Source organism: Giraffa tippelskirchi, chromosome 11 (genome assembly GCF_054371585.1).
Source record: "Giraffa tippelskirchi isolate mGirTip1 chromosome 11, T2T-mGirTip1v1.2.pri, whole genome shotgun sequence".
Taxonomy (NCBI): domain Eukaryota; kingdom Metazoa; phylum Chordata; class Mammalia; order Artiodactyla; family Giraffidae; genus Giraffa; species Giraffa tippelskirchi.
The window spans coordinates 50,313,842-50,335,056 of record NC_137285.1 but is presented as its reverse complement, the minus strand read 5'-3'; the positions used below and the strand labels follow the sequence as shown (position 1 = coordinate 50,335,056).

General features: G+C 44.2%; 1 pseudogene; it reads left to right on the top strand.

The window, feature by feature from the left end:
* Positions 1-3,414: 3,414 nt before the first annotated feature.
* Positions 3,415-11,540, top strand: LOC145525210 (transmembrane 9 superfamily member 1 pseudogene; annotated as a pseudogene).
* The last annotated feature ends 9,675 nt before the right edge of the window (positions 11,541-21,215 follow it).

The following is a 21,215-nucleotide window of genomic DNA, read 5'->3' as shown; positions in this document are numbered from 1 at the left end:
GGATTCTCCGGGCAAGAATATTGGAGTGGGTTGCCATTTCCTTCTCCAGGGGATCTTCCGGATCCAGGGATCAAACGTGGGTCTCCCGCATTGCAGGCAGACACTTTACCCTCTGAGCCACCAGGGAAGCCCAAACACTTTATCTTAATCTATTTTTAAAAATTGTCTGGGAAGTTCCCTGGTTGTCTAGTGACTAAGACTCCATGGTTCCAATGCAGGGGGCCCAGGTTTGATCCCTGGTTAGGGAACTAGATCCCACACACTGGGACTAAGAGTTCACATGCCACAACTAAAGATCCCATGTGCCACAGCAAAATAAACATTTTTTAAATAAAAATAAATTGTCTTAACATACTGATGTTTTTAAAATAAGACCCTTTCTCATCAGCTGCAGGAAAATTGTCTGTGATGTCTAGGATGTGAATGGCATCCTTTTAGAGTTAAAAGCCAGGCCTGAAAAACAAACTATTTGGATTCAAACTCTAGCTCTGCCTCTTCCAGAAAATTGCTGAACTTTTCTGGGCACTGAGTTTCCCCCATTTGTAAAATGGGGATAACATACCTCACAAACTCCTCATGGGAATTAAATAAAATGCTGTGTGTAAAGCACTTATTATGATGCTCATCAAATAGTGTGGGTTGTACAAAAAAGACAGGAGCACACGTTAATAACACACATGATGCAAATTTAAAATAGGATTTATCAGGGGGAAACTTACAAGCATAGAAGTAACGTGTGGTCATGAAATTCTGAGCTCCCATTATAACCGAGAAAGGTGTGGAGGACTCAGCGTAGGAGATAACATCATAGAAAGATCCCAGGAGAGGAAGGCTGTGTTCTTCAGTGCTCTATACACAGTTAGAGAAAGACGCATGGGAACATCTAGGCAATTTTGTAGTCATGGAGCTTCCTGAGTCACCAGCCAGCCTTGCTAGCATGAGGAGGCTCCCGGGCTCAAACTCCGGGATCAGACTCTTCCTCCCTTAGCTAACTCTGACCAGGCGGGCTTCTTGCCACAAAAGGAGAGGAAATAAGCTGCCAGGGCCATGTGATTTTCTTTCCTCTGAGAGTGTCACACAAGAAAACATGTGAGGAAACAAGCATTTTGCTGCCCATGGCAAGGGTTGAACTCAGCTTTTCCAGTTTTCAAGGCCAGAGATCTTTCCACTTGGCCATGTTGCACCTGCTAACAAGTCAGCCTCGAAATCATCCAACCAGTTTAATTGAAACTAATTCCAAATCTCTTAGTCATAAATTGAAAAGGACAGGAGAGATAATGTAATTCAATCCAACACTGGCGGACAAAAGTGAGATTCAGAATGGGCATTTATTGGTTTACCAGTATGAAGTGGCAGAGTCAGGCTTGGATTTTCATCTTCCAAATCCCATTTCCTCTTAAATTGCAATAAAGTACAATGTAACCTTGTTTATCACACAAGTCACAGAGATGCCATTAAAAAGGGCTTTATGGCTTTAATCTACAAAGGTTTAGGAAAAGACAGCAGCTTCCAGAGTAAACTGAGAGAGTAGCAGAGACAAAGATGATTGCTTCATTTTGTTCAAACCCTTGGAACTTGGTAAGTAAGAAAGAAAAGCTAGATCATTTAGCAAATAATGATCAAGAGAACACTGCTTATTAACATCTATGAGATGTAGTCAAAAATTTATTCAGAGGAAAAGCCATAATCTTCAAACCTTTTAAGCTTAAGAATAAATATGGTACTTCCCTGGTGGCAGAGTGGTTAAGAATCCACCTGCTAATGCAGGGGACACAGGTTCAACCCCTGGTCCAGGAAGCTTCCACATGCTGTGGAGCAACTAAAGCCTGGGTGCCACAACTACTTAGCCTGTGTGCTCAGAGCCTGTGCTCTGCAACAAAAGAAGCCACCGTGATGAGAAGCCCGAGCACCGCAAGGAAGAGCAGCCCCCACTGGTTGCACCAACCCCCAGCATCAGCACCATTCAGAGAATTTGTTAGAAATGTACTTTCTGGAGCCCCACCCCAGAAGCTACTGAGTCACAGACTCTGGGGGTGGTGCCCAGCAAACCCAGGCTCCAACAAGCCCTCTGGGTGATTCTGATGCAGAGTCAGGCTGGAGAAGTGCTCTGGTAGACCTCATTCATGTCATCCAATTTAGCATCTATTAGAGCCCACTTCCTGTTGGTTGCATCACAAACGACTCCGAAGGAAAAAAATTCCATTCCTTCACAGCCCCTCTATCACTATAAATAGGGAACACTTGCTCATCAGCAGCTGGAGTTCCGGCCCATCCTTGCTGGAGCTCTCCATCTCCTCAGACAGCTGCTGCAGAATACCAACAGCCAGAAGCACAAGGATACTCAGCCGTGCTGGGGGAAATTCAACCGTCTTTTAGGTCTTGCCCAATAAAGTCACAATGCAGTTTTGAGGTCTGGAAAGCCAGGGTTGCCCCACTTTTTCTTCTTTAATGAACAAAGTTAAGGCAGAACGGATAGACATCTTCCCTCATGGTTTAGCAGGAAATAATTTGCCTGCCATTTCAGGAGACACAGGTTCAATCTCTGGGCTGGGAAGATCCCCTGGAGAAGAGAATGGCTACCCACTCCAGTATTCTCATCTGGAGAATCCCACGGACAGAGCAGACTGGCAGGCTACAGTCCATCCGGTTGCAAAAGAGTCAGACACAACTTAGCAACTAAAACAACAATGAATACACAGCTACAGACCCTAATCCTACAGCTACAGACCCTAATCCTAACTACATGTGAGATATAAAGAGACAGCAAGGTCTAATGCTGAGGCAACAAAACTGGAAGAACCAGAAACCCGAATCCTTTCCCTGTCTCAGTTACTAAGTCTCCACATGACCTTGGGAACATGACTTGCGCATTTTATTCTTTACTATTCCTGTCTGTGAAATATGAGAGATAATAACCCCTCCATACTCCATCACACATGGATGCGAAGATTCCTTCCAACATCTAGAAAAGAGGTTTTTAAGAGAAAAGAACCATAGGCAGAGCTGATCCTAAGGTACCACAGTCCTGTCTCACCCACCTCCTCCCAAACTCAGGGAGTGATGGGGAAGAACTAGGATTTTAAAGATCCCCTAGCTCATGCACAGGAATAACCTGAGCTTCTAACTCAGCACCGACACCCCCAACCAGGCAGACTGGGCCACTTCAGAACCTTGCCTTGTCCCTCTGCTGAAGAAGGTGGAGAGAGGTAGAGGGTGCTTTGTTTGCTTGCTTTTTTGTTTTTGTTTTTTTAATATTTTGTTTTATTTTTTATTATTATTTTGTTTTTGACTATGCCATGTGGCATGTGGGATCTTCATTCTCCAACCAGGGATCAAGCCTGTGCCCCCTGCAGTGGAAGCTCAGAGTCTTAACCACTGGACCACCAGGGAAGTCCCCTGACTTGCTCTTTGTAGATGGAACAGCTGCACCAGGCCATTGAGGAACTTTACTACTTTGAGTTTGTGTGGACGACTTGCCAATCCGTGGCTTTGCGGGCTACATGGAGGAGAGTGACTTCCTGCCTGATAGCCACAAGATAGGGCTCTGGACCCATTTGGACTTCCATCTAGAATTCCATGGAGATTGAATTATATTTGCCCAAGTCTCAGTTGGGGGTGTCAAGCCCCACCATTTAAATGAGTTACAACCCCGTGAGTTCCTAGACCTCACCCACATCTACAGTATGTGCTGGTCTGAGACTTCAGCTGAGCCTTAAAGTGACAGGTGCCATGGTGATGATGGTTGTTTCTTTCCCAGGATACAGGAAATCCACTGGTTGTCCATCATCAATTCCACAGTGCTTGTGCTCTCACTGGTGGGCTTTGTGGCTGACATTCTCAAGCGTGTGCTTTGAAATGACCTGGCTCAGTACAACTTGACTGAAGAGACAACCTCTGGAGGTTCTGGTGATGACTTTGACCAAGCTGACAATGGCTGGGAAATTATCCATACAGATGTCTTCCGCTTCTTCCATACTGAAGTCTGCTGTATGCTGATCTTGGTGTGGGTGCCCAGTTCCTGGCCCTTGGCACTGGTGAGGGGATAAAAATTAATCAGGGATTTCTCTCAAGGGGTAGAAGTAAGTAGGTGGTTTGTTCAGTAAAATATCTGCAGATCTTCTCTTCCATCCAGGTAAAAGGCAGGCGTCAGGGGTGGGAAGTCTCTAGCAAGGATGTGTATATCTTATTGCGGGTTTTCTGGTCAACAGAACTGGAGTGGAGGGTTTATGGAAGCTCTGGGTCTGGGAGAAAGGGGGTGGCTGATTCCTCTGAAATTGCCAGAAAAGGGATAGAAGAGCCCTAACATGGGATTTCTACTACCTCCCTACCGGCATTACTGCTGCGGTGCTTCTGGGCATGTTCAGTGAGCACCATCCTGGGGTCATTATCCCAACAGCCATCGTGTTGTACGTCCTGACTCGCTGCACCTCTGGCTACGTGTCCAGACACCTCCATTGGCAAATCGGAAGCAAGCGCTGGGTGTAGATCATCATTCTCACCCCTGGTGTCTTTTCTGGTGAGGACTGCCCCTTCCCTGACGGGCCAGTATAGGAACTTAGAACACATCATGGAACCTGCTTCTTCATCCCAGATCCACCAATTCACGGCAGTGCTGACCCACAGACCACTGAGCACTGGCTGCCAGGGTGCCTTTTTCGTTAACTGAAATGTAGTTGATGTACAATGTTATGTTTTTCAGGTAGACAGACAGATAGGTATGTATACATGAATGAATATATTTTTTTTCAGATTCTTTTCCACTATGGTTTATTACAAGATATTGAATATGGTTCCCTGTGATATTCAGTAGGTCCTTGTTGTCTGTTTTATATATAGTATTGTGTATATATGTTAATCCCAAATTCATAATTTATCCCTCCCCTACTCTTTCCCTTTTGGTACCCATCAATTTATTTTCTGTGTCTGGGAGTCTGTTTCTGTTTTGTAAGTTCATTTGTATCATTTTTTTTTTTAATTCCACATATAAGTGCTATCAGATGATATTTGTGGAGAGTGCTTTTTCATAATTCTCTCTTACCCCATGGCTACCCTGGTCAAATATTTTGAGCCCCAAATAGGGGTACATGCCTGCCTCACAAATGAAGGGGACCTATAGGGAAATGAGGTGGGACTTCTCAAATCAGAAGGTAAAGATTGTAGCCCCTATCACCACCCGGACAACCTCTTCCCCTGCATGAGCCCCTCTCAGAGGTCGTGTGCCCCGCCCCCACCTCCTTCCAGCAGGAGCTTCCTCAGAACCTATCTTTTCTTCACTCTTCCTTTACGCATTCTGAGTGCTCAATACACATCTGTTGAACAAAAGATAAAAGAAGAGTGAATGGCTTAATTCTTCCACTTCGAGAGAGTGCTTGGCACACATTTTATCCTACTTTCACCTACTTATTACAGCCGAAACATGCCCTGTAGCCCCACCACAGACTGCCTGGGGCCACCGTTTCTTGAGATGGACGATTTATCACAACAAGGAGCCTTAGTTGTTCAGACGTCTTCTACACAGTCAACCAAGGCTCTGAGAAAAGAAATGACCTGGATGGTGGTTTTGTCTAGAAACTTCATTGTTAAGATATTAAGTGACTGAGTGATCATCACTCTACCCAAGGGCTGACAAACCGCCAGAAGCCAACAATAGATGTGGGGTACGAATAACATCTGGGCATTGTCTTTGAGGCATGAAAAGCAGACTCACACATAATTCAGCATTTGCATGCATGCATGCTCAGTTGCTTCAGTCATGTCCGACTCTGTGCGACCCTATGGACTACAGCCCACCAGGCTCCTCCATCCATTGGATTCTCAGGCAAGAATACTGGAGTGGGTTGCCCTGCCCTCCTCCAGGGGATCTGCCCGACCCAGGGATGGAACCCGCATCTCATGTCTACCTGCATTGGCAGGAGGGTTCTTTACCACTAGCGCCCCCTGGGAAGCCCAATTCAGCATTTACGTCTGTGTTAATACAACTCAACTAACTCAGGCACAGTCGCAGAGAGCAAAAGTTTGGAAAAAAGAGTTGATGCCTTTTGGCTCATACAGATTTGTCTGAATCCCTTCAAGAGTTAAAGACTGCCCTTTCCAAAGTCCCAGGGGAGAAGGAAAGTACCCTAAAGAGTCTCTCTTTTTTTTTTAATTGAAATACAGTTGATTTACAGTGTTGTGTTAGTTTCAGATATATAGCAAAGTGATTCAGATATATATAGTATATATAAATTCTTTTTCATATTCTTTTCATTGTGGTTTATTATAAGATATTGAATATAATTCCCTGTTATACAGTAGGTCCTTGTTGTTTACTCTATATATAGTAGTTTGCATCTGCTAATCCCAAACTCCTAACTTATCCCTCCCTCATCTCCTTCCCTCTTCGGTAACCATAAGTTTGTTCTTTGTGTCTCTGAATTGGTTTCTGTTTTGTAGATAAATTCATTTGTGTTATATTTTAGATTCCACATACAAGTAATATCATATGGTATTTGTCTTTATCTGACTTCACTTAGCATAATAATCTCTAGGTCCATTCATGTTGCTTCAGATGGCATTATTTCACTCTTTCATGGCCAAGTAGTACTCCATTGTGTGTGTGTGTGTGTGTGTGTGTGTGTGTGTGTAAGACATCTTTATCCATTCATCTGTTGATGAATACTTGGGTTGCTTCCATGTCTTGGCTATTGTAAACAGTGCTGCTATGAACTTTAGGCTGCACATATCTTTCATATGAGAGTTTTCTCTGGATATATACCCAAGAGTGGGATTATTGGATCATATGTCAATTTTAGTTTTAGTTTTTTAAGGAAACTCCACACCGTTTTCCATAGTGGCTGCACCAATTTACATTCCCACCAACAATGTAGAAGGGGTTCCCTCAAGTGTCTCTTAAAATGTATCCCTTAAGGAATATAATCAAGACTTTTTTAGCTGTTGTGATCTCTCCTTACATTCTAATCAATGTATGAGGGAGGCCTTGGGTTTTGTCCATCTTAGAGATGAAAAAGTTGGGGCATGGGGAGAAGCATCCTGCCCAGGTGGACCAGTCACAATCAGGGCAGGAATTAAAAGCTTAAAATGAAGTCCACTCAGCAAGGTAGGCCTGGGTGGAATCCTAAGATTCAGAAGCCTGTCCCGTCTTTGTCATCTCCCCTCTCTCTGCTCCCTCTTGTGGCCTTACTTTCTTTGTAGATGTTGTCTCCTCAGCCTCATGCCTGCCCAACACCCCAGTGTCTGGGGTTTACCCTCTCTTGCCTGAGTCCACGTCCTCTCCAGAACCAACTACATTTTTCTACACAAGGTCTTTCCTGTGGTTTCCCCTCCCAGAGAGAACTTGCTTCTTCTGCAGGGACTCATTTTTTGCAAAGCAAAAGATTGCTAGTTCAGATCCAGCAACAATAGACCAGAAAGGGGACAGACAGCCAGAGACAGCGCCTCCTTCCTCTGCTTGCAAGGTGGGGCCACATTCAAATCACGCCCCACGTACTTTGCTAAAGTGGCATGTTTTCCCTTGGAAAGATATATGAAGAAGGCCTCAAGCAAGGAACAGAGAAAGGTTCCCGCAAGTCCTCCAAGTGTAACTCTTCAATGATCATAGCACCGGCATTTGAACACTCTCTACCAGCTATCAGACATGCCAAATCTCATCCCCACTGTATGAGGTGCTACCACTTCTGTGTTACAGATGTGAAAACTAAGGCTCAGAGACATTACTAAATGGCTCAGTGGTGAGAGTGCTTGAATCTGAACTCAGGTCTGCTTGACTTAAAAGCTTGGCTTCCTGATTTCTATGTTCTTCCACATTCAGCTTGACTCTGAGACAGCTGACTCATACCAAGCTACACTGAGAGCCAGACAGCGTCCTAACATGCAGAGCTGGGTCATGCTCCCCTTGTCCTCCTCGTCTGCATCCCAAACTCCCACCCCTGTGGGAAGCGGATTTCCTGCAGTTTTTCTCTCCACCCTGCCCCCACTCCCTTCAACCTCTCTACCGTTCATGGGTGGTTTCTGATGAAAAGGTATTGACAACTCTTTATAACCATCCTTTAAGTTCTCCTTTAAAAAAACACACACATTCATATCTTAAAATGTGAAAATATGGCTCAGTGGTGTAAAAAATTATGTCGGAACAAATAACATAAAAGACAGGACCTACAGGAGGAGACCTACCAGTCTGTACAACCTGTTGCAAAGCTATTTTACATATCAAAAAAAAATCACAAATGCTCCAAGACCTGCTGTGCCCTGGAAATGCTTTCTGGAACAAGCAGCAGTGAGAGAATCTTTGTGTTCACCTTGTAAGCATCACCAGAATTAAAGCCCTGGCTCCAGAACTTCCCTGGCAGCCAGTGGTTGAGACTCTGGGCTTCCAGTGCAGGGGCTGTGGGTTTGATACTTGATTGGGGAACTAAGATCATACACGCACAGCTGGGGAACAACAACAACAAAAAAACGTCCTGGCATCATTGGAGAAGAAAGTTGGAGCATGGAACCAGCCCTCAACTAGGAGTCAGTCAACTACTTAACACCAACCAAGCATGAGGAGTCATGCAGCTTCCTTGGGCCTCATTGGAGAGCTTTTTTAAGGTTCCTCTCTCCCCTACCACTCTGATGGGATATCTCTCAGATGAAGCCTCGGAACTGCCACATTTCAAAATTTCCCTGAGTGACCCTTACCCACAGCCAGATTTGGGAACAACTAAACAAAATGGTATCTAAGAGATCTTCCAACTCTAAGAACTTATGATAGTTTCCCTTCCTCCACTAAGGGCAACTTGATAAGATACCCACAGTCCTGGTACTGCCAAGTACATCCTAAATGTCACATGAAACAGGGACACTGGTCTCTATTGCAGACCAGAGTCTATGAGGATGGATTTGGATGACCATCTGAAATCAAGACCTAGGGAGGGGCTTGGTGACCACCCAAGAGAGAATGGGTTTTGGTTCTTGCCTGTCTGGATGGAAGGCAGTGAATAGGGTACTGGTAACATGTACTGAACAGAATTCTGCTAGAAAGAATACCTCCCTCTTTAAACAAAGCAAATGCCTTATTTTCAAATTGATTGACCAACAGAACCAACTTAAGAGTTTACGTCTTTATAGCTAAACCTCCCTGATGAGCAAAATCTCAGTGATAATAAAATCTTGTGAGGAAAGATTTTAGACATGTGAGACACTACTTCTTACTCTGGAGAATTTTTTTTTTAAAAAAAAACTTGCATTACTGTTATGAGTCGAATAATGTCTCCACCTCTCTCCACCTCCACCAAAAAAAAAAAGATATGCTGAAGTCTGAATTCCAGGAGCTCAGAATGTAACATCATTTAAAAACAAGATCTTTGCAGAAGTCAAATTAAAATGAGGTCATGAATGTGGGCCCTAATCCAGTATCACAGGGTCCTTTCAAAAGGGAGAAATTTACACACAGAGATAGACATGCGTTCTGGGAAGACCATGTAAACCACACATGGAGAAAATGCCTCATGCCTGGAGTGATATACCTACAAGCCAAAGCACTAGAAGCTAGGAAGAGACAAAGATTCTCCTGCTCGTTTCAGAGGGAGCAGGCCCCTGCTAACAACCTGACTTCAAACTTCTAAGTGTTGAGAATTGTGAGACAATATATTTCTGTTATTTTAAGCCACTCAGTGTATGGTACTTTGTTACAGCAACACTTGAAGATGAATACAATTACCAGCCTAGATTTTAAAATAATAACACTATAGCAATAATGGCCACCATCTATTGCTGGGTTTTACATGCATGATCTCATGTAATCCTCTCAATAACCAATGAAGTAGATCCATCCCTGCCTGCGTGCTAAGTCACTTCAGTCGTGTCCAACTCTTTGCGATCCCATGGACTGTACCCCGCTAGGCTCTGTCCATGGGGTTCTTCAGGCAAGAATACTGGAGTGGGTTGCCATACCCTCCTCCAGGGGATCTTCCCAACCCAGGGATTGAACTCGAGTCTCTTATGTCTAACCTGCATTGTCAGGCAGGTTCTTTACCACTAGCGCCACCTGGGAAGCCCAGATTCATCCCTACTTTTATTTTATTCTCATCTCCATTTTAAAAAATAAAGGACAGGTGTGACTGAGTAAGATTAAGAATTTTGCTGAAGATCAGATGACTCTATAAAAGAATAGGACTTGAACTTGATCTCGGACTATCTGACCCCAATGCCTTCCACATTATACTGCTGCTGACCCTTCAGTAGTCTCTGTGGAAGGACTAAACTAGAACAGAAAGACTAAGTAATTCCTCAACTACTGATGCTAATATTTAGGATCTAGTGTCATTGTTTTGTTTAAAGTAAAATGCCAGGCCAGATACCTACAATTAGGTAAATACCAAAGCACATTAAGTAAAAGTCCTGAGTGTTCATTGGAAGGACTAATGATGAAGCTGAAACTCCAATACTTTGGCCACCTGATGAGAAGAGCTGACTCATTTGAAAAGACCCTGATGCAGGGAAGGATTGAGGGGAGGAGGAGAAGGGGACGACAGAGGATGAGATGGTTGGATGGCATCACCAACTCAATGGACATGAGTTTGGGTGGACTCTGGGAGTTGGTGATGGACAGGGAGGCCTGGCGTGCTGCAGTCCATGGGGTCGCAAAGAGTCGGACAAGATTGAGCGACTGAACTGAACTGAACTGAAAATGGCTTTAAATTAAATTATCCGAGATTTAAATCAAGTAAACAGGGATAAAGACCCTGCTTCTATTAGTATAAATTAATCAACAATTAAATCTACATATTTATAAGAAAAGTGACAAAAAACAGTGATGTAAGAAGTGTGACTGTTTTTATTTTATAGTTGATGAAACTGAGCTACTTCAGAGAGTGAAGCTTTGATCTCTGAGATGCTCTGTCTACAAACTTCCAGAATTAGAGTTGATTGAAGTTGTGTCAGGTTAATAGGTCTTCCCCAAATGGAACGCTTTCTTATGCAAAATAATACGCAACATTTCAGAAGAACTGCCATCAAAGGAGCCCCCCTGCTTTCTGGGGCTTAATTTTCAGGCAATAAAAGCTTTGGCCTTAAAGTGGCAGCACAAAGGTCAGATACAGGGAAAAACATGCTTGCAATTACCTTGTGGTACTTTCAGTGATGCAACGATGATCTTGGGTAATGAAACCAACACTGAACTTACTCTTTTTTAAGCTGCATTGTAATGTTTATACTTAGGTAACTCGGGCAGAAATTTTCTGAGAATGCTCATGGACCACCAGAATGACAGCCTTATGGGAACCTGGTCTTATGGGAGGACTCTCACGTGGTGACTCTAGCCTCTAGAATTGAGCGTGTGGAAGAAAGAGTAGGTGTCAGCCTCACAGGAATGTTCCCTCAGACAGGCTCGGACCTGTCTGCTCCTAGGAGACGTGGCTTTTATCAACGTCCCGGGTCCATCAGACCCAGGACCGAGGCGTGGCCGTGACAGCCAAGCTTCTCCTCTGCCCTCCAAATCCTCCACAACCTTCACCTACAGCCCCATTCTCCTTTGTTGGACGCTGCTTCCCCGCAAGCACTAGTATTCAAGAGAAACATCTAAACTATATTTCTTATTCATTTTGCTTGCTTTGTTTCCTAGATTAAAAATTTTTTTTTTTCTTCCCTACTGAGCATGGTAGGTTAAATAGGCTTTTGTGGGCTAGTCTGGGAACATTGTTTTCAGTGAAAAATGCATTCTGTGTTGGAAACAAACAACATACGCAGAGAAATGTTGGGAACACGACCTCTTTTGTAGAGTGGGGACTGCCTGTCCAGTCTCATGCATCAGAGTGAAAGCCTCTAAGGGTTCTCTTTTCAAATCTGGACAGCTCTTTTTTTTTTTTTTTAAGTCTCACTCTAGGTTGGAAAGCATGAATCTAGCCACATCTGGGAGACCCTAAGAAATAAACAGTTTTGATGCTTGTATCATCCGTTTTCTAATTGGGAGAAGGGGTTAGAAGTAAAGTGGGGACTTCCCTGGTGATCCAGTGGTTAAGACTCTGTGGTTTCAATGCAGGGGGTGCAGATTCAGACTCCATGCCATGTGACTTGGCCAAAAAAATAAGAAAAGAAAAAGAAATAAAGTGATATGTCTGCCACTGCCTTCTTCCTCTTTAGGAAAACACCAGCCCTCTGAAGAGAAGGCGGTGGGAAGTGACTGAACTGCTCAAAGATAATTTTCACTTAACAAGGATAATTTACTTAGTTAATTAAATCATCCAGCAACTATATATTGAGTGTTTGCAACCAGCTGGACACTGTGGTAGGTGTTCTAGAGGAAATTCTGACGAAAAGAAGAACGTCTATGGGGAGACGGACACTAGGAGTAATAGTGTAACAGAGTAATACAAATAAGCAAGAACATGTTGTTGCAAATGCTACCATGAAAAGGAAACAGAGGGAGAATTAAACAGGAGAGGTGTGCCCAGGCAGCTCCTTTTGGTTGAGTGGCCAGGAAGGCTTCCCTGAAGAGGGACTATTACACTAACACCAAAACCCAGCTATGAATTAGAATTGACCTATATACTCCATCATGTGTAAAACAGATAGCTAGTGGGAACCTGCCTTTTATCACGGGGAACTCAGCTTGGTGCTCTGTGATGACCTAGAGGCGTGCGATGGGAAGCGGGGTTGGGAGGGAAATCCAAGAGAGAGGGGATATATGTATGTATACACGTAGCTGATTCACTTCATGGTATAGCAGAAATTAACACAATATTGTGAAGCAATTTTACTCCGATTTTAAAAAAACAAAAGAATTTGAAAAAGTATATATGTAAATGTACGTATGTATGTATATGTGTAACTGAATCACTTTGCTCTATACCTAAAACTAAAATAACATTGTAAATCATCTATGACCTGCTCAGTAGCTCAACTGCGTATGACTCTTTGCAACCCCATGGACTGTAGCTCACCACGCTCAGTCCACAGGATTCTCTGGGCAAGAATACAAGAAGATCCTCCTCCAGAGGATCTTCCCAAACCAGGGAAGAGCCCAAGTCTCGAACCTAAGTCTCGTGCATCTCCTGCATTACAGGTGGACTCTTTCCTGCTGAGCCATTGGGGAAGCCAATAAATCAACTGTGCTTCTCTGTTTTTAGAAAGTGTCTGAAAGAGTATATGTGTTTAGTCACTCAGTCGTGTCTGACTCTTTATGACCTCCTGGACTCTCGCCCTCCAGGCTCCTCTGTCCTTGGGATTCTCCAGGCAAGAATACTGGAATGGGTTGCCATTTCCTCCTCCAGAGGATCTTCCCAACTCAAGGATCGAACCCAGGTCTCCCACATTGCAGGCAGATTATTTACCATTTGAGCCGCCATATACAGCATTGTCTTTTTATAAGTTACTATTGGTAGGATTTCAAGTGAGTTTTACTTTCTTCTTTTTGATATTCTACTTTTCTAATATCTCTACAATGAGTGTTTTGCTTCTGAAAGTAATAAAGTAAATGGTGATCTAAAATTATAGATTAAGATTGGTTCATCTTTGGGAATTCCCTGGCTGTCCAGTGGTTAGGACTTGGTGCTCTCATTGCTGGGGCCCCAGGTTTGATCCCTGGTCGGGGAACTAAGATCCCACAAGACACAGCCAAAAAAAAATAGACTAGATTTTTTAACTTTACGAAGTTCTCCAACAAACATTTTTCAGTCTTCTGCCATATCCATGACTCAAAAGTCATCTGTCAGACATAAGTTGCTCCCAAGATGGCCATTCCCAGCAACAGGCCCTTGGTGGGCTTGTTAGAACCAGTCCCTCAATGGTAGAGAGCACCTCTGGGCAACAAGCACACATCTCCTCAACACCTACGTGTCCAAACTGTACGAGGCACCATGCAGCCTAGTGCAGCAGCAGCAGCAGACATAATTTCTGCCCTCCCTCTCAGCCACCATCACCAGAAAAACAAACTGAGTAATGTGGGCCCAAGCAGTAGGCCATCTCAAATAAGTGAAGGTCAGCTAGGTCACCTCCATAAAAGCATACCTCCAAAGGTGGTGGAAAGGTACAAACCCTCAGTTATAAGGTAAGTAAGGACTAAAGATGCCATGGATATGACGACTACAGTTAACACTACTGTATGACATACAGGAATATTGTTAAGAGAGTAAAACCTAAGAGTTCTCATCACAAGAAAAAAATTCTTTCGCTTTTTTTTATTGTATCTGTATGAGATGATAGACGCCAACTAGCCGTATTGTGGTAATCATTTCATAATATACCTAAGTCAAACAACTATGCTGTACACCTTAAACTTATACAGTGATGTATGTCAGTTATGTCTCAATAAAACTGGGAGGGGTGAGCATACCTTCAGAGATAAAGTCAGAGCTTTCCTCTGCTAACCAAGGTCAACCATGTATACGCTCCTGTGGTTTTACTCCCGTAAATCCATCTTGCAAGACACCATGAAAACTGATGTACTTTTCCTTTACTCAATCAGCTTCTAGAATCGTTTCTCCACCACTATCCTGTCGCTTTCCCTTCCTCCATATGTGGCTCTTCATGGTTTGGACATCTTGGAATCCAGTCCCAAAACCACTACAGATATGATTATAGATGAGTTATTTAGAGTTTCAGGTTTCCTCATCTATATATGGAGATAATATTCCATAAGGTCATTTCAGGATTAAATGAAGTCACATGGATCAAGGCCCTGGGACATAGCAGACTGTCTCTAAGGACTGTTCTCTTCTCACTTGTCTCTTGCCCTCCCATGCCTGTCCTCTGAAGGATCTCATCACTCTGCATGAGATGTGTGATATGATTGAAGGACCAATGGACTTGATTTGAAGGACCAATGGACTTGATTTGAGCACCATTATGCCATGTTTTTGTTGTGGGATCCTGGGCAAGTCTTTACATCATCATGCTCTTGAGGGTTATTTTGAGATAACTGGGCTTCCCTGGTGGCTCAGTTGGTAAAGAATCCGCCTGCAACGCGGGAGACCTGGGTTCAGTCCCTGGGTTGGGAAGATCCCCTGGAGAATAGAATGGCTACCCACTCCAGTATTCTGGCCTGGAGAATTCCATGGACTGTATAGTACATGGGGTCACAAAAAGGCAGACACGACTAAGTGACTTTCACTTTCTTTCTTTGAAATACTGAGATCATAGATAACAAATTGCTTTCTATTCAACATAGAGTTCTCCATATACTAGAAGAGTATGGTAACAAAAGGACTTCCCAGGTGACTCAATAGTAAAGAATCCGCCTGCCAAGCAGAAGACACAGGAGACGTGGGTTCAGTCCCTGGGTTGGGAAGATTCCCTGGAGGAGGAAATGGCAACCCACTCCAGTATTCTTGCCTGGGAAATCCCATGGACTAAGGAGCCTGGTGGGCTACAGTCCATGGGGTCGCAATGAGTCAGTCACTACTTATTGATTAAGCAACAACAACATGGGAACAAGAGAAATAGGCCCATAGAAAAACGAATCTATAAATGAGATACATCCATTTTATAACCCACATGTTTTCAATAAGTATTTTCAGAAAGAGCCTTTTGAAATAGGAAAGTTCATTACAAAATACCCAAATCATATAGGATTGGTGGGAGGGAAAAGAAAATTGACTTCCCCATCTCTCTTATATACAACTTACAAAGAAACTAACTTGCTTTATATCACAATCTTTTGTTACTCCTGAATGAGTAGAGAATCCCAGGAGAAGCCAGTCCAGAGATGGGCAGCACAGGTAATGTGGAGGACGTGCCCTGTCTTCCTAGCCAAGCAATAACTAGGCAGCCCACCTCCACAGTGAACTGATGCTCAGCCCAGGCATGAGGCACCACCTAGATGCCAGGTTGGGAAAGGATGCTCAGGGCTTCTGGAAGACCTGCCCCCACAACACAGCTGCTCAGCTAGCATTGCTCTCCAAGGGGACAGTACAGGGCCTGCCCCTGGGCTTATTCTTTGTGTTTCTCTATCTTGAGCACAGGAGTATTTGATCTGGGCTCTTTAAGTTGGACCAAAAGATATTTCAAAAGTTGGCCACAGTATCTTTTCCTGGGACTTGATTTATGGGCTCAGCAAGAAGAATCAACAGGACCTTAGGTGACCGGAAGGGGCACTCTACATTCAAAAGGACTGCAAGGCAGGTAGCAGTAAAGTCCATCTCAACAAGGGATGGCTTAGCATCCAGCTTCTCTGGGTGGGGATACTTATAGGTCAAGGATGTCATTTCAATGCCAGGTTTCAGAAACACTTTGTCAATCTGCCCTTGTTTGTAACTTGAGTTAGTGAGGCCATGTGAATATTTTCATTTCTGAATATTAAGCTCAAAAATCAGAGTCCTGTTCACTCTCCATCTATGCTAGAGTAGATAGGACCTGCACCTTCAAGGTGGAATTTCGCAGCCTAAGTCATCATGAAAAAAGGCTAGTCTCTCTACTCCCACACAGAAGAGGAAAAATATCCTTCAGTTGGGTGCCCAGGAAAAGATGGACAACTCTATCACATCCCAGGACCTCTGGACCTTAATAAGCCTGATACCTTTATTGAAAGTCCATGATAACCAAAAGAAGGTTAGGTCACTGTCAGTACCCCATGAAGCAAAAATGAGCTGCTTTTCCAAGAACTTGTAAACCAGGAGACCCTCAGAAAGTTAGACTAGCAAAATCTGCATATATGGTGGATTTGACTAGAATTCAGCCCGAGTGAACCAAGACACTGAATGAATTTGTGACTAAAGAATTTGTAACCCAAATTCCCATCGAAGTGACTTGACCATAATATCAGGAAGGTAGACACGGAATGTGATTATGACTTTAAAAGTGTAACTCTGCCTAGTTGGCCATATAGGATGTTGTGTGGGAGAAACTGGCTTGAAGAGACTCGTGCATATGGAAAGGAAGGCCAAACTCTCAGAAGCTGGCAGGCCCACCTAAGCAAGTATGGGTGGGGTGGGTGGGCTGCATCATTCTTTCAGGGACTTGTGTCAGGGGTATTTCTCTGTGGACCATACAACTAATTTCATTTATTCTAAATCCAGTTTAAGCAAACATCTGGATAGAATTTGTCTTCTCAAGTACCTTTATTTATAGAGACTGTGCTTGCCATGGCAGCATGAGTATTCTGGTCTGTTGGTCATAATTCAGGTATGTACATCAGTCTCTGGGGGTCTGTTTAATGTGAGCTTATTTTAGGAATTTCAGAATCTGGGCCTTGATGAATATTGTGACATTTGTGGTAAATAAAACAACTGGAAATGCCCTTCCGTTCACTCTGTGGACGGTAATGTCAAAAGATACACAATGTACCCACCCCCTGAAATGTTAGCATTTGCACATGACTGATTATAGGACCCAATAACCTTAATTTCAGCCCAGTAAAATATTTTTTAAAAAGCAACACAATAACTTGATACTTAAGAAAACACATTTGTCTTGATGGTCATTATTTATCAAATTCCTGCACCTTATTGATTTTTCTAAAGTATTTTCTAAAGCAGTCACCTCTTTGAAATCGTTTCCAATTTTTTTTTGTAATTATGTCATTCAGCAGCTTCACAGAACCTGAGAATGACAAGGGTTTTTATAACCCATAATGCAAAGACCAAAAGAACCAGGCACACGGCAGAGGAAGAACATGTGCCCAGAGTGGACCCAGACAGGGAGACCTGGGCTTCATCTTCCCTTCCTCCATGCTGCAAAAGGTCTAAATTTAGTTTACCGTATATACTGCAATGACATTAACATGTTGCAAGAACAAGAATCAAGCCAAAGAGAGAAAAAGAAGCTTAAGGTGGTGCGAGATATTTAAATGCCATGGCAACAATGATGTCTTCTCCTTTAATTCACTTCCTCAGGTCAGATTATCCTGCCCTCTCTCCCCTGCACTTCCTGTTGCAGTGATCAAATCAGGTCACCCTGAATCCGTGAGTCCTCCTCACGACTGCAGTCATGTCTATTTCCAGCAGAATGAATTTTCTCCATCTCTTCCTTTGCTCCCAGACCTTTATTTTGGTGCCCTTGATGTTCCCAGTTGCTCTTCGCTGAGCTCCGCATGCTGTAAATGCTTCCCTTTCATCCACGTCTCCTCCCCCACACCCTTCCCCCAGCGCTGCTCTCTGCCCTTCCCTCCAGCTTCTGCAGTTGTCACTAACACAGTTAGCCACTTGATTAGCAACTCAGTGATTCAGAAGCCAAGAACCTTAGCTCTCCGCAAAGGCCCCTGCTTCTCTTTTCAGAGTCAGATCAAGTCCATCACCCCCAGATCTCTTTACCATTCAGTATAGATGACCAGGGGGCCTTGAATATTCCACTTGCCAGGTTTACCCCAGCTTCTTCCCTTTTCTTTTTCTGTGTGTGTCTCTGGAGCTCCTCATGCTCTATTTAACTTTTCCCCAAGAAAGGTGGACAGAGAAGGTTTGAACTTAGTATTTTGGTGGATGACCAACCTCCTCGTTTACAGATGGGAAAACCAAGGTCCAGAGAGTTTAACTGAGCAGCTGCATGGCTAGTCCTTGGAGGAACCAAAACAAATGGGGTGAAAACTCAAGTACAGTGGCAGATTTGGTGGGGACAAAAGTCTTATTAAGGGGTGAGCAGTGCCAAGACAAGACTTGATGATTATCTAAGAGTTCCTTCACTCTTTCTGCTCTTGTCTGCCTGCCAGCAGTGCAAGCAAAAGATCAAAGCAGAGCATGCATAACAGTCATAGATCCACCAGGACACCTGGGGAGGCTCCGCCTCCTAGGGGCATGGAGACCCTGAAGACCGCCTGCGCCCCTCCAGCCCGGATCAGTGGGACAAGACAGGGCTCAGAGACAGCCAGGCTAATGAACTCCACTCGAGTCCCACATCCACTAGGCTTTTCACTATTAGCCAGCGTGCACAGTGGTAAATTGACAGACAATTTCCCCCTCAATGTAGGAAGATGCATAAAATACACCATGCCTGTGAAAATATATTTATTGCAAAAGTTATATCAGTCTTGTAAGAAAGCACCAGCCTTCTCTGGGGAAAGGCATGGGTGGGAAAATGAATAAAATAACTCAGTATTTTTACTGTTTGCTGCAGTGGAAGAGGGACTTCTGTTTCTCAAGCTGAGTGGGAAGAGAGGGATTTATCCTTGGATGCCTAGGAACAAGGCAGAGTAGCGTAGAAAAGTCACTCCTTGGCGTTAGCATGGAAGCAAGTCCCCACCCCTACCCCCAGGCCTGGTCGATGGTTGTTCCAAGCCGTCCCATTCCTCCCTGGTCAGGCTTGTTCCAGCGCATTGGGATCTGCTGAGTTAGGCACTGAGCCTGGCTGCTGCGCCGCCGCCCAACACTGTGATTAAGAGCTCAATGATTGATTTTCTAGCCCATGACCACATTGGTAGGGACAGAGTATGGCAGAGGAGGCTGGCGGGAAGCCAAGTGGAAAGAGGGTTTATGAAACGAGCTCTCAATGAAGAAAACTGTGGGAAAGAATGTGATGGAAGCAGATCTGGGGCCAGTAGATGTGGGAAAGTAGAACAACTCAAAAATGCTCTTCAAACTCGAACTAAAAACACAGCATTTTGCCAAACACAGGAAGAGGATCCAGTGTGTGAGAAAGGCTCAGCACTGTTTATACAAAACAGACTCTTCCTCTCTGCACAACCATCACGGACAAGGCTTAACCTTCCTTCCGTACAGGGCACTGTGCTGGGTTCTGAGGCTAGAAAGAAGAATCAGTCCGTCTAGAGAAGGGGATTGAAAACACACACAATGACGTGTTAAAAATGCAAATGGCTCTTAAGGGAGTCATCAAAACATTTTGCCTAAACTTTGGGCCCAGAGCCAGCAGGCAGGAGCAGGGCAGGGAGGGCCTGGGACTGTGCCCTGGGTGCTGCCTGCCTCCTGTGCAAATCTGAGGAAGGTTCTAGCAGGAAGATTCTGATTGCTTCCCCCCTACCCCCACCCCCCTTACATCCAGAGGAGGTCTGCTGAAGTGATGGGGGCTGGGAAAACCTCCCAGCCCCAAGGGGGCAGTTAGACATCCTCCTTATAAGCCTAAGGTTGTGGCCACTTGTGACATGATTCCTTTCGCTCCCCCCACACACACCCCCACTCACCTCGAACTTGGGTCTCGGTTGACTCCACCTGTGTGTTTTGAGGGAAGATTTCTTTTAACCTACTGTGCCCCTGTTTCAACCCCCTTTGAGTAAAGAAATAAATTATTTGTGTTTCCTTTAGCTTTTAGCATCTTTTTTTTTTTTTGCCCTGGAAAATAAATTGGAAGCTGAAGATGAGTATCTGGGTGTTTTTGTGAATCAGTGTAATATGTAAGAGAGGAGATGATATGTTTTAAAAGGGGAAATAAGAAAAAAATATCATACAACTCAAAACTAGTGCTTGACCAAGCTCAGTACCTGATAGTTTTTTTTTTAAATATCAGAAATAAAATCCTATTTCTGCAGTTCATGTCTGAAAATGGTGTAATCCAAAGTGGCTCTTTCATCTTCCACCGCAGGAACCCGTTCTTTTTGTAGCTTTGGAGCCCAGGTGTCTGCCCTGGAGGACTTTAAGGAGGTTATATTTAAGCCAGAAGACTTTAGAAAAGTATAGACTAAGCTGGAGGACCTCTGAGCAGTCTAGCCTGAGCTGGCAGACCTGATACCAGTGTAGCCTAAGCCTCTTATCTCCTAGGGGAGGAATTCAAGCTGTGAAAAGGTGGCCTGCCCAGGCCCTTCTGCAGGTGAGCATCACCAGGACACAACCTTCTTAACCCCTGGTTCAGGGGCCTTCTCTGTCTTTCTCAGTCAAAACGGACTGAAATTTCTGGCAGCGCTGAGACAAATGTCCCTAACATTGTGCTCTTTTTCACAGAATAAAAACTGAATTTAAGAAGAAACACAGTACTCGATTAAAAAAAAAAAAAAACCTGGCATTTAAGCACAAAGCCCCAAAGCAAGGCGTGGTCTCCCGGGTACTGGAAGTACTCCGAAATCCGCAAAGTCTCATTCGTGGTTCAGAAAACAAAACAGAACAACTTTCTCTGCTCCCTCCTCTCCTCTCCCCACCCTCACCCACTCCGTGCAGTAGCTGTTCTTGGCAGATGCCCAAAGCGGCACCCGGTAATTCCACGGTACATTGTGTACATTTGCCTCCATTTAACGAGCTATTTACAGCCGCCCTTTAACGCCACCTGTAAGAGGCACGCCGTAACGACACTAAGTGGCGGGGCCGGGAAGCGGGGGCTCCGTGATGTTCTACACTTCAAGAGCAGGAATCTGTGACGGGCTGGCCCTT